The sequence below is a fragment of the Taudactylus pleione genome, unplaced genomic scaffold, assembly GCF_031769625.1.
Source record: "Taudactylus pleione unplaced genomic scaffold, aTauple2 ptg000791l, whole genome shotgun sequence".
Taxonomy (NCBI): domain Eukaryota; kingdom Metazoa; phylum Chordata; class Amphibia; order Anura; family Myobatrachidae; genus Taudactylus; species Taudactylus pleione.
This window is the reverse complement of record NW_028285193.1, coordinates 2,291,143-2,303,839: the sequence shown is the minus strand read 5'-3', so window position 1 is coordinate 2,303,839 and position 12,697 is coordinate 2,291,143.

Sequence of the window (12,697 nt, the reverse complement as noted above, 5' to 3'; positions counted from 1 at the left end):
CGAACGGATACATGCATCAGCATAAAGTAGTAAACCAGGCTCCCGTGGCTGCATGAGACTCAGGGGTATATTTACTAAGGGTCGATTTTAATCGATTTTGATCTTTTTAAAATGGACGAAAATCAATCAACATCGATGTAGTGTTTCTGGGGCTAAATCACACATTTACTAATAATGAAAAAAAAAATAATTTAAAATAGTTTGCTAGTAAATGTGTGACCCCAGAAACACAAAATCGATGTTATTTGATGTTGACAAATTCCCCTAGATGTAGTGCCTTGATATTATTATTATTTTTATTATTATTGTTATTATTTATTATCCTTTATTTATATGGTGCCTTACAAAGTACATAAATAAGTGAACAGGAAACCAGTGACTTACAGTAGAACACAATACAGGACAAGGACATGGTTTATATACATTGCAGCATTAGAGATTATAACACTCAAATAAGAAACAGGGCGTAAGCAACCAGGTGTTAGGTGCCTTAGGGCCTGATTCAGAGCCGCTCATAAGCGGCCACTCGTTCGTTCCGACCGATGTTCGCACAACTGCGCATGCGTACGGATTTTAATACGCATGCGCGAGCCAGTCAGTGCGGCCGAAAATCGTTTGTTCGTTAAATAGCGAATGCCTGCTAATATGAGTGACAGGATGAGGCGTATGTGGGTGGTAACAGGGGAAGGTGATTGAAAACGGGGAGTGGAGATCACAACGCAGGCGTGCTTAAAGGTCAAAACGGGCGTTTTATGGGTGTGCATAATTAATACAGGAGCTTCATTGACCACGTCACTGGTTGATTTATAGTCAGAACTGCTCGCAAGATTGTGGTAGGAAAAACCAACCACAAGAATAGCGAGCAGTTCATACGCTGTTCGATGTACTCGATTAATCTAATAAATAGCGGACATGACGTATGGTGCGAGCGGCCAGGGGGCGTCTTATTCAAAATTACGACCGCAAGTTTTGTTCGCTCGTTCAGACATAGAGGCGTGAACAGACCGCAAAGTGCGAACGGTTCATTTGAATAGCCACCCCTTTTTAATGAACGAGCGAGCGCAAATAGCGTCCGGCTCTGAATCAGGCCCTTAGTGGGGAGTGAGGAGTAGATGAAATTATAAGGAGAAACACAAGAGGGTAGAGGGCCCTGCTAATGAGAACTTATATTATTATTATTATTATTATTATCTATACTAAAATAATAAAAACATTGGCCCTGATTCAGAGCCTGACGCTCTGACCAGAGCGCTCGCTCTGAATCAGGGCCCACCTCCATAAATATGGAGCGTCCTCCTGGACGCTCGTATAGCTGTGGGTCACCACCCACAGCATATACGAGTGTGCAGGATGATGGTCGCGATGGTCTTGACCATCGCGACCATCGCCACTGCGAGCAGAAGCCTGCGGTTGAGTTTCTCAACCGCAAGGCCAGGAGTGATTTTGGGTCTATCAGAGCCAAAATCACTCCCACTGACATCACTAGTGATGTCAGTGGGGCCGGCTTCTGACGGTAGGCGTTCCCTTGGGAACGCCTCCGTCTGGCAGGCACGCCCACCAAAGGGGGCGTGCTGTCAATCAACATCGACAGCACGCCCCCTTTGATCAGACAGTACACTACACTACACTACAAAGTCCTTCGCTCGTCGCGTCTCGCGCATGCGCACGACGGAGCTCCCTCCGTCGTGCGCATGCGCAGTGCAGACCATCGACCCACTTGCGAGCGGACAGCCGCTCGTGAGTGGGTCTGAATCAGGGCCATTGTCTGTCTGTTTGTTCCAAGATGGAGCAAAAACTACTGAACTGATTTTCATGAAACATCATTTTGTAGTAAAAACTCCTCTAAATAACCAGCACTTTGTTTCATCTCAATCCATCAAGTTAACACTGATCAATAATAAAAAAATAAATTAAATTCATACCTTCCAACTGTCCCACATTCAGCAGGACAGTCCCTTTTATCTGGGACTGTCACACCTGCAGGTCGCAGCATTCCGCGTTGGGGGGAGCACACACTGCTGCTCTGCATACCAGAGCAGTGGGTAAGCAGGGGGAGAATAGATGTCGTGCGCATGCACCCCTGTTCGCCCCCACAGTGCTGCGAACGAGGGTGCCGTGAGGCCCCGCCCCATAGCCACAAGGCCACACCCACTTTTCTAGAAGCCCCGTCCCCTTTTCTGCGCGAGTTGTCCCGCACCCTTTTACTCAAAAGTTGGGAGGTATGAAAATGTATTGACATCATCAATGCAAGAGATAGGTGTGGCCCAAAGCACACGGCTGGTAAGGGGTGGGGGCTCGCAGTCACTTGAATAGGATAGGCTACACAGGGCACACAGTGACATTGGTGCGAGTGGTGGGTGAAGGTGCTGCTGCCACCTGTCTGTATAGAGCTGCTGGTCATGTGGGACGCTCCCGCGACAGGACCCCTATGCAAAGCAATACACCGACAACACCTGAAAAAAAATGTTGTCAGAAACGATATCATCATGGGCAACGGCTAGTTATATTATTATTATTATTATTATTATTATTATTATCTCTGTTATACTTTATTATAGATAGCACCAGCATTGCTTACCGCTGTGGACAGCATATACAGTTACAATAGCTGGGGGCTATGGGCCTGATTCAGCAAGGAACGCAGTTGCAAAGACGCATGCAATCGGTAATTGTTGCGTTGTGCGCATGCATCACAGTGCGTGTGAGTGAACCAGCAATTGCGATGGAAACTGCGTTTGCGGAGGCTAAACAGACCCAGAGCAGAGCAATTGACAGGAAGTGGGTGGTGACGGGGGAGGGGGGATCGGGGGCGAACGCAGGCATGCCAGTGCGTTTCAACGCCATTGCGTGGGCGTTCATAAATTAGCCACTGCATTACCTGACGGCTCCTGAGGTCTCATAGTGTGCGCAGAAGTTAGCAATTCCTGAGTGTGGTCTGGGCTTCCTTAACTGTGCGTATGGGTCCGATGTTACCGATTGTTTCGCTATGTTGCTCTAGTATACGGATGTGAGTAAGGGGAAGTGGGCGTCCTTATGTCAGGCTGCGATCACAATGCAAATGCACAGCACCGCTGATATTAGCAATTCAGTTGCGTGCGTATAAGCAGAATGGCGATCCATGCTGAATCAGCTTCTATGTCCAAAAGAGTTTAAAATATTCTTGAATATTGTCATCAGACACTGTTACATACCTAGCTCAAGGTTTCTATGAAAGAACATTACATTTATTATTATTATTTAACCATTTATTTAATCAGTTTCTATTATTCACCTTTCTTTTGGTTTGCCCTTGCTGTGATCTTGTAGGTACAGTTTGTGACATCTCCCCACGCTGAGTCTATCCTGCTGACCTGCACGGCAGATAATATGTTACAAGGCATGAGTCAGCGAGCAGTGCGTCACCCACCGTGAGTCAGCAGAACAGGCATCAAGAATCAATGAGCAAGAGATGTGGAAACCTAAGGAGGACCAGGCGTGAAGGACAGGAGAAGGGCGGCCAAACATAAACTTGAGCCTACCACACGGGAGATAATGGTGCTTTTATCGCTAGGCAACAGTGACAGCTAATGATAAAAAGAGGAGGAACTTAATTAATGAAAAGAGGCTAATTAACATTTTGTGCTGTCTGAGGTGACCGAGTCAGGCTATCAAATTCACACCATGTACAGATGCGAGGAAATTAATTCTGCAATAGGAACCAGGCCGAACCCTATTTAACCCATTGATTGTTTAGAGCTTTCACCATTTTAGAATCCTGAGCCCTGAATTGCCATGCCTTTATGTATTGGAAGCTTGCTGACAAAGTGGATAGCATTACTACCTCACAATGCTGGTTTAATGGGTTCAGTTAAAATATAGGTGTGGAGTTTACGTGTTCTCCCTATGTTTGAGTGGTTTTCCAATGGGTACTCTGGTTTCCTTCCACTGGTAGACCTGCTCAGGGCAAAAGAGAGCCATGACGGACACGGGTGATGGGGAAGACGTGGCCAAATCATCGGGGAATGTCCATGCCAGCAAAAATAAATAAAGACAACTTAATTAAAGACTAATATGTGTACCAAGGAAGGGGCATCCTTCCCCCTGCACAGTTGGCCCAAGCCCCTGCTAAGCACTTTAAACAAGCCCAGGCTGAGAGCCTGGTGCTATCCCCGCCACCCCTGGGCGGTGGGTGGCGGGTTGATTGTATTAATGTAGTGTAAAAATAGAAGAAAAAAAACATTGTCTTTACAGTAAAACTGCAGGGCCCAGGAAGCCTCCTCCGCATGTTGGTACTTGGAGAACCACAAGTACCAGCATGTGGGCATTAAGGGCCCACTGGAACCTGTAGTTCACCTGTAAAGAAATGTTGAAAGAAACACACACACACCTTACACAGTATAAGTTTAATACATACATACATATACACTCACACATACTCACCGATATTACCTCGAGTGGTCCCCTTGTCCAGTAGGCATCCAAAGTGTTATTAAAATAACGAAACGATAAACGCGAACCTCGCACTAAGCAATAACCATCCTAACCAGGATGATTATTACTTCCCGAATGAAGCGCTCAGACACGGCTTCCTCCTTTGAAGGTTACTGTCTGAGCATTCATTGGCTGAGAGAGGTCAGCCCCCCGCCTCTCAGCCAATGAACGGCTCCCTCCATTGAACTCAATGGAGAGCCGCAGGGTAACTAAAGTTTATACTGCGGTTCCCATCATTAAGATCCTTTATTGGAGGGGTCTCCAACTCCCCAGGGATCCCTGGCCTGTGCTGGCTAGTGGTCAGGGCTGATGCTGCGGCTAGGGGGCCCAGTGATAGGGCTCCCCTGGCTGTGGCATCAGGCCCCATTAGAAAGGGTCCAGGGCTGGTTCTGTGAATTCCAGGGAGACCCTACGCAATTTTTTCCCTGTAATTCCAGAACCAGCACTGGTTTCCATAGCCTAGTGCTGGTTGAACTAAGTACAGGGAGACCCTACGCAATTTTTTCCCTGTACTTAGTCAACCAGGACTGGGTTTTAAAAGTCCGGGGCTGGTTGTGTTTTGGGGGGGGACCTCACGTAATTTTTTTTAAAACTTTTAATTCTTTATTTGCTTTTTACAGTCAGATATATGCAGGCATCTCACTGATGTCTGCATGTATCTGTGTGAGAATGAACTGCTCATGCTAAAAGTGAAAGCACGAAGCAGTTCTATGCTGTCGGGGATTTGCAGTTCGGATTGAAGTGTGATTTGCCATTTGATTTGTACATGAACATGTCAAATCAAACTGCAAATCACTTTTCAAAACCGAATCAAATCTAATTTGTTTTGCAAATCGCAAAACAAATCAAACAATAGTAAATCTGGCAAAATCACTGGCTTTTCAAAATTCGATTTGAGTCGGTTTGAGGTGAGCTAAATCACACTTCAAATCGACCATCAAATCGACCTTTAGTAAATTTACCCCTTGGTGTAATATAATCATCTCTAATATCTACAGTAGTAATTACAAATAGTAGTAGCCTAGTCAGTTTCTCCAGATGAGCTCAGTTTATGTTCTGAATTTAGATTTTCTTGTCGGTATACAACCATCATTCTGTAACAGCAATTTGATTTTCTGGCACAAAATTATTTCAGTAACATAAGATCACTTTTGTTACTTAAAACAATGATTTAACAAAATTATTTTGAAACAGACAATTGAACCTGAGGAACTTAGGAACACTGTAGCTTTTGATTGCATTTGTGGCACAAAATGTATTTTGCTGGACACAAATTTGATTTCACACATTTTTGACATTCCAAATTATTTTTCATTATTATTATTATTAGAGATATAGACAGACATCTGTGTTTTGGTTTAGGTTTCGGTTCTAAATCATTGTTGTGTTTTGTTTTTGGTAAAACCACCCTCAAGTGTTTTGGTTTGGTTTTGGCATTCCGGTGCTTAATACATATGGAAAATGCAGTAAACTTCCCATTTCTGGGGTTTTACCGCATTTTCAGCTTTCACCGCCTATATTATTTGTACAAACTCTAGAGGAGCATATTTCCAGTATCACAATTCACATCTCAGATACGGATGGGATGCAATAAATTAGGCCAAAATTGAAATGCGATATTTGAATACATTGCAAGGATGTATCAAATATCGCATGTAGAGACAGAGGCCCTGATTCAGAGCCGGACGCTCTGACAGAGCGCTCGCTCTGAATCAGGGCCGTTCTTCCTGATTTTAGAGCGGCCTCCTGGCCGCTCGCATAGCTGTGGGTGACCACCCACAGCTATAACGAGCGGCCAAAAAGATGGTCACGATGGACAAGACCATCGCGACCATCGGGCTTGCGACGAGACCCTTGTGGTAGGGTCTCGTCTGCCGAAAGCCCTGGAGTGCTTTTGGCTCTATGATGTCTAGTGATGTCAGTGGGGCCGGCCCCAGACGGTAGGCGTTCCCATGGGAACGCCTCCATCTGGCCAGCCACGCCACCGGCACGCCCACCAAAGGGGGCATGCTGTCACTCACTATCGACAGCACACCCCCTTTGTAGCGAGACCCATATCCGGTACTCGCGCATGCGCACGACGGAGCCGGGTTCGCGAGCGGGTCTGAATCAGGCCCAGAGATTGCGAGAAAGCTCTGTCACTGCAACTCCAGTCTCTGCACTTCTCATGGTATTTTCCACTAAAAATACCCTGAATGTGAACGCACTTGTGCCGCTAGCCACCCTCTGTAATAGGCCTCCCTTCCATGCAATTCCCCCCTCTCCCCCGCTAAGCTAACACTTACCTTAACCCAGGGTATTATCATCCGTTGAGCCCCCCTCTGAATCCGGGCAGTTGATCGCCGGGCTCCTTCTCTGTGACTCATGGTCAGCTGCACTGTGCTAACATATCAGTTTACAGCACTGGTGTGTCTCAGTCACGCCAAAAGCCTTGCGCAAAATAGCACTAAAACACTGGGCGTATGGGGACACATCTGTATCTGAAGTTTGAGGATGCAAAAATTTGAATTTAAGAACCAGTCTGCTTTTAAAATGTTTTAATTGAAAACAATTTCGACCATCTGTAACCTTCGAAATGCTTACTGATCACCTGTTTGAATCCTCTGGACACAACGCTGGATCCAGATGTCCTCAGAAACCATACAAGCATAACACTTTAAATCAACTTCATGGGGCAAATTTATTAAAATATTTGATCTGCCCCCATAAATTAAGAATCCTTTTCTACGCAAATCGCAGCATTTAGGACAGGGCTGCCTACCCTCCCGATTCGGCCGGGAGCCCCGATAATTGGGTGCAGCTCCCGGCCCCCCGGAAAGGCAGGCAAGTCTCCCGGCGGCCGCCAATCCCCCCGACCCCTCCCCTGTGATTAACTTTTAAACCCCCGCAGCGGGAGGGGCGGTGACACGATTCATGCTGAATCGTGTCCTTTTGGCCCCGCCCCCTGCTTCACAATGCTTGTATTATCGGGATTGTGTAGCGGGGGCGGGGCCACAATTATGCGATCATGTGGCCCCACCCCCATCATGCCCACAAACAGCAGTCATCAACCCGGCCACGCCCTCTTTTGCCAGCCACGTCCCCTGCCCTACCAATCTGGAAGGAGCAGCCAGAAAGTCGGCAACTAAGATTTAGGATTCTTGGTCTAGTCAGATCTGTCAATTATAATTGCCGTGTTGCAGGCTGATCAGAAGTAAAGCGATTGCATCCGCGATCATTTTCCTTCTGTTTACAGCCCCCCTCATCTTTAGCTTTCTGGCTGCTCATATACCAGGAGGCACTTTGGGACATACATGCAACCTTTCCAAGAAGAATCGCAAGCAGGTTAAGTTTTGCCTTGCGGATCTTGTTACATACTGTCCCCTTAGAAAGCCATGGGGGTGGCTGCTGCGGGTGCCCGAGGGGACGGAAAGCAGGAGATATCTCTCCTGCTTTTGGGGGCCGATTCAAATTGTGTCTGGTCCCGGCTCGTATCATTGTGGGGTTCACGAGCGGCAGGACACTCACAAGCGGGTCGATGTTCCCCACTACGCATGCGGAGCTCCGTCGTGCGCATGCGCGAGACCCGGCAAGCGATGGGCTCACCATCGCTCCGGGTCTCGCACCAAAGGGGGCGTGCTGTCGATGTTGATTGACAGCACGCCCCCTTTGGTGGGCATGCCGGGGGGCGTGCCTGCCAGATGGAGGTGTTCCCATGGGAATGCCTACCGTCTGAAGCCGGCCCCACTGACATCACTAGTGATGTCAGTGGGAGTGATTTTGGCTCTGATAGAGCCAAAATCACTCCCGGGCTTGCGGCAGGGAGACCCTACCGCAGGGTCTCCGTCGCAAGTTCGATGGTCGCGATGGTCAAGACCATGGCGACCATCATCATGGACGCTCGCTATAGCTGTGGGTGGTAACCCACAGCTATGCGAGCGTCCATGAGGACGCTCCAAAAAAAGGTAGGAGGGCCCTGATTCAGAGCGAGCGCTCTGGTCAGAGCGTTCAGTTCTGAATCAGGCCCTGAGTCCCAGCTTGGGTCTGGTGTAAGTTTTTAATAACAGAATCTCGGTTCTGGATTGCATGTAAACAGGCCCAAATGACATAATTTCAGCTGTTTTTATCAATTATAAAGCAAATTATAGCCAAATCCACACCAAAAACACTTGAGGGTGATTTTGCCAAAACCAAAACTATAAAATTTGAGAGTAGTTTTGCCAAAACAAAAACAACAGGACCCGCGCCCATGTCTAATTTTAAGGGCAAAATTGATTAACAAAGAGGCCCCTTTGGAATGTACTAAGCATTGCATCCGCGATGTGGTACATTCTGCCGCTCATCGGGTACACACCGTGGTTGATTACCGCGGTATGTACTTAGAATATCGCAAAGGACAGCTCTCCCGATAAGCGCTGTCCTTTGCGCTGAAGTAAACGGGCGGCAGGAGGAAGATGGGAGGAATCCGATTCGATCCCACTGAGGAGGCGTCCCGATAAGAAGCCCATGGGCTTCTTATGGGTAACGCCACCTGAAGATGGCGTTACTCACCGGGACGAAGCTTAGTACATCTGGAAAATGCTTTAAAAACCCCCAAAACTGCATTTTCGGGGGTTTTACAGCATTTTCCACTTTTGTACATCCAGCCCTACAGTATACCTGTTAAATAAAAGTGATGTACTGTAGCTACTAGCTTCTTAATAACTGTTTACGATGAACATTCTGGGAATAAAGAGACAGTTAAAGAGTTTATTTAACGATGACTGTTCATGTTCACAGTTTGCAGCGAAATGAATAACACCTAACAACTTACAACTAGTGAAAAAGGAAGACAAACAAAATGAGAAAAGCAGTAATAAGACTGAAACTTGTAGTTTGTACAGTAGTAACTGACCTCGTTAGTCATTTCCCACAATGAAGCTGGCAGAGTGAGGTCGGACTGAAGTTCTGCCAGGCGGCAGAGATTAAGCATCTATTTTGTATGATTTACACAGCATGAAAATGTTTAAGAAATGACTGTGATAAATGGAATTTATCCGTCTCTGTGTAGTGGTGTGTGTAATATTCTGGCAGACATCAGTGTATAAGTCATAACTGGCCATGTATTGTAAAACGGATATATATACAGTATATATAAAAAAAGAACAGTGAGTACTAAATGTTAAACTGGATAATAAGACGGGGTTCCTCCAGTACATTAAACAATGCTTTGGCTTCAGTAAGGAACATTACATATGAGCTGAACCATTGACAGTAACTTACACATCTGTGATTATTTAGAAGCTACATCATAATTCTGTGCTACTACTACAGTACATATTGTTCTTAAATAAAAAAGAAAATATACACACATATAAAGTATGTTAAGAAAACAGCAAGGGCTTTAGAGGTGGGTGGAGGATTTTTTGCTGCTGCTCGATGTGTCTAAGTCGCACCACTCATGAGTCCCGATTGTGTCCGTAGAGAGTCGTAGTATCTATTTTTAGAAGCAGGAACAGAGAAGTGTATTGCAAATGTAGTAGGCGTTTCTGGGCGGTGACAGGGAACTCACGGAAATGGTCTGTCTTATGTGTTATGAGAGTGTCGTTGAATGTGGTTGCATACACAAATGCTCAACCTCTGTAGGGTTTGGGTACAGGATGTCGGCGCTTGGATGCGAGAAGAAATCCTTAGTCGGGGTTAACAGCGAGCTTTATTGTATAGCTCCGGGAGCTCCTTCCTGGCGCTATTCAATTCGCGTAAATACAGTACCAAATAAAAGCATGGGAATTTGGTTAATATTTTGATCAAAACATTTAGGCTCTGATAGAGCCAAAATCACTCCGGGCCTTGCGGTTGAAAACCTCAACCGCAGGCTCCGGCACGCAGTTTCGATGGTCGCGATGGTCAAGACCATCGCGGCCATCAAACTGCACGCTCGTATAGGCTGTGGGTGGTGACCCACAGCTATACGAGCATCCAGGAGGACGCTCCATAGTTATGGAGGCCGGCCCTCATTCAGAGCGTGCGCTCTGCTCAGAGCGTACGGCTCTGAATGAGGGCCTTAATCTCTTCAAGTTCCTACACTAGCTTACATGCCTAACACACCATTATATTGCATTTAAGTGCACTCACCTTTAAGGTACAGAGGATAACATCAAGAAAAGGGCTGGCTTGCAAGCCACACCCAACTAGGTCTTACAAAGCCTTGAGTGAAAGCAGCCACGACATCATTAGGAAAAATAAACTTCCTATCAGCTGATGTCATCCTACATTTCTACACCAGGACAAAACATATATACAATAAAGACACAGACACGTACTGGTGTGGAAAAGGGTCAGCTTTATATGATGACTTATTGAAAGGAAGGAAAAGGTATAGTGATGAACAAATAACGGCCCTGCACACAGTATCGCTATCTTGCCAAATAATCTATTAAAAGGTGAAGATGAGGGCTAACTTCTAGCCCATCACAACAACTCAAGGCTTAGATGGGGGCCAACTGCCAGCCCATCACCAACAACTCAAGGCTTAGATAGGGGCCAACTGCCAGCCCACTGCCAACATCTCAAGGTTTAGAGAGGGGCTAAATGCTAGCCCATCACCAACAACTCATGCCTAGTTGGGGGCCATCTGCCAGCCCATCACCAACAATTCCAGACTTATTTGGGGGACAACTGAGAGATCATCACCTCAAACTCAAGGCTCAGTTGGGAGCCAACTGCCAGTCCATCCCCAACAATTCAAGGCTCAGAAGGAGGCCAACTGCCAGTCCATCACCAACAACTCAAGGCTTAGATAGAGGCCAATTGCCTTCCCATTGCAAACAACTTAACCAGGAAATCACTATTATAAACCAGCAACTCAGCCCCAAAACTTCAGCCTTTAACAGTAATTGGACTTCAGCTCAGTCAATGGGAGGCCTGGGGAGCAAACAAATTGAAGATCACCTCTAGCCTCACAATTTTTGAAATATGGTGATCCAGGGTAAACACTACAGTAGCTCTACACTCTCACCCTGGCTATATTAGTCAGTGCAATAGAGTGGACTCTGCCCATTGGTGGAGTGGGAAGATTAAGTAGCTCCTGAAGACTGAAGGCGCCATGCCAAACTAGAGAAAAATATAAACAGCAATATTGATAGTAAGTGCGCAATAAACTCAGGGGTGCAGCAAGGGTGAAAATACAATCGAGTAAACACCCACTACTCAACAAATCATGCACAATAAAAAAGGTGTAGTTCCCCTCCTAGCGCTCCCCCAACACCACATGCACATAAGGGAGCGCTAGGAGGGGAACTACACCTTTTTTTATTAAACTAGAGAAAAAGGCACATCCCGGGAGGAAAGAAGATGGCGCTTTAAGTATAAAAGACCACAAAGTTTTGGTGGAAGGGGGCAGAATAGCAGATACATGGCCCCTTGCTGTCCAGGTGCAGGTCAGTGGAGTCAAGATCGAGGAGACGAGTTCTGCCTTGAGAGCTGATGTGTACTTGGCTGGGATGTGGCCTAATGGCCAACTTGCAACCTTGAGGGCTGTTGTATATTTGGCTGGGATGTGGCCTTGTGGCCAAGTTGCAGCCTTGAGGGCTGATATGTACTTGGCTGGGATGTGGCCTTGTGGCCAAGTTGCAGCCATTATTTATTTATTATTTATTACCAGTTATTTATATAGCTAACACATAGGGCCTAATTCAGACCCGATCGCGAGCGCTGAGTGCTCGCAAGCAGGTCGATGTTAGCCCAGTGCGCATGTGCACGACGGAGGAGGCTCCGTCATGCGCATGCACGAGACCCGGCTCGTAAGCAGCCGCTCATTAGTTCCGAGCGATGTTTGCACAACTGCGCATTTGTACGGATCGTAATACGCATGCGCGAACCATTCAGTGCAGCCGAAAATCGTTTGTTCGCTAAATAGCAAATGCCTGCTATTTTGAGTGACAGGAGGAGGCGTATGTGGGTGGTAACAGGGGAAGGTGCTTCAAAACGGGGAGTGGAGATCAGAACGCAGGCGTGCTTAACGGTCAAAACGGGCGTTTTATGGGTGTGCATAATTAATACAGCAGCATCATTGACCACGTCACTGGGTTATTTTATAGTCAGAACTGCTCGCAAGATTGCGGTAGGAAAAACCAACCACAAGAATAGCGAGCAGTTCATACGCTGGTCAATGTACTCGATTAATCTAATAAATAGCGGATATGACGTAGGATGCGAGCGGCCAGGGGGCGTAGTTTCCCAAAAAACGACCGCAAGTTTTGTTTGCTCG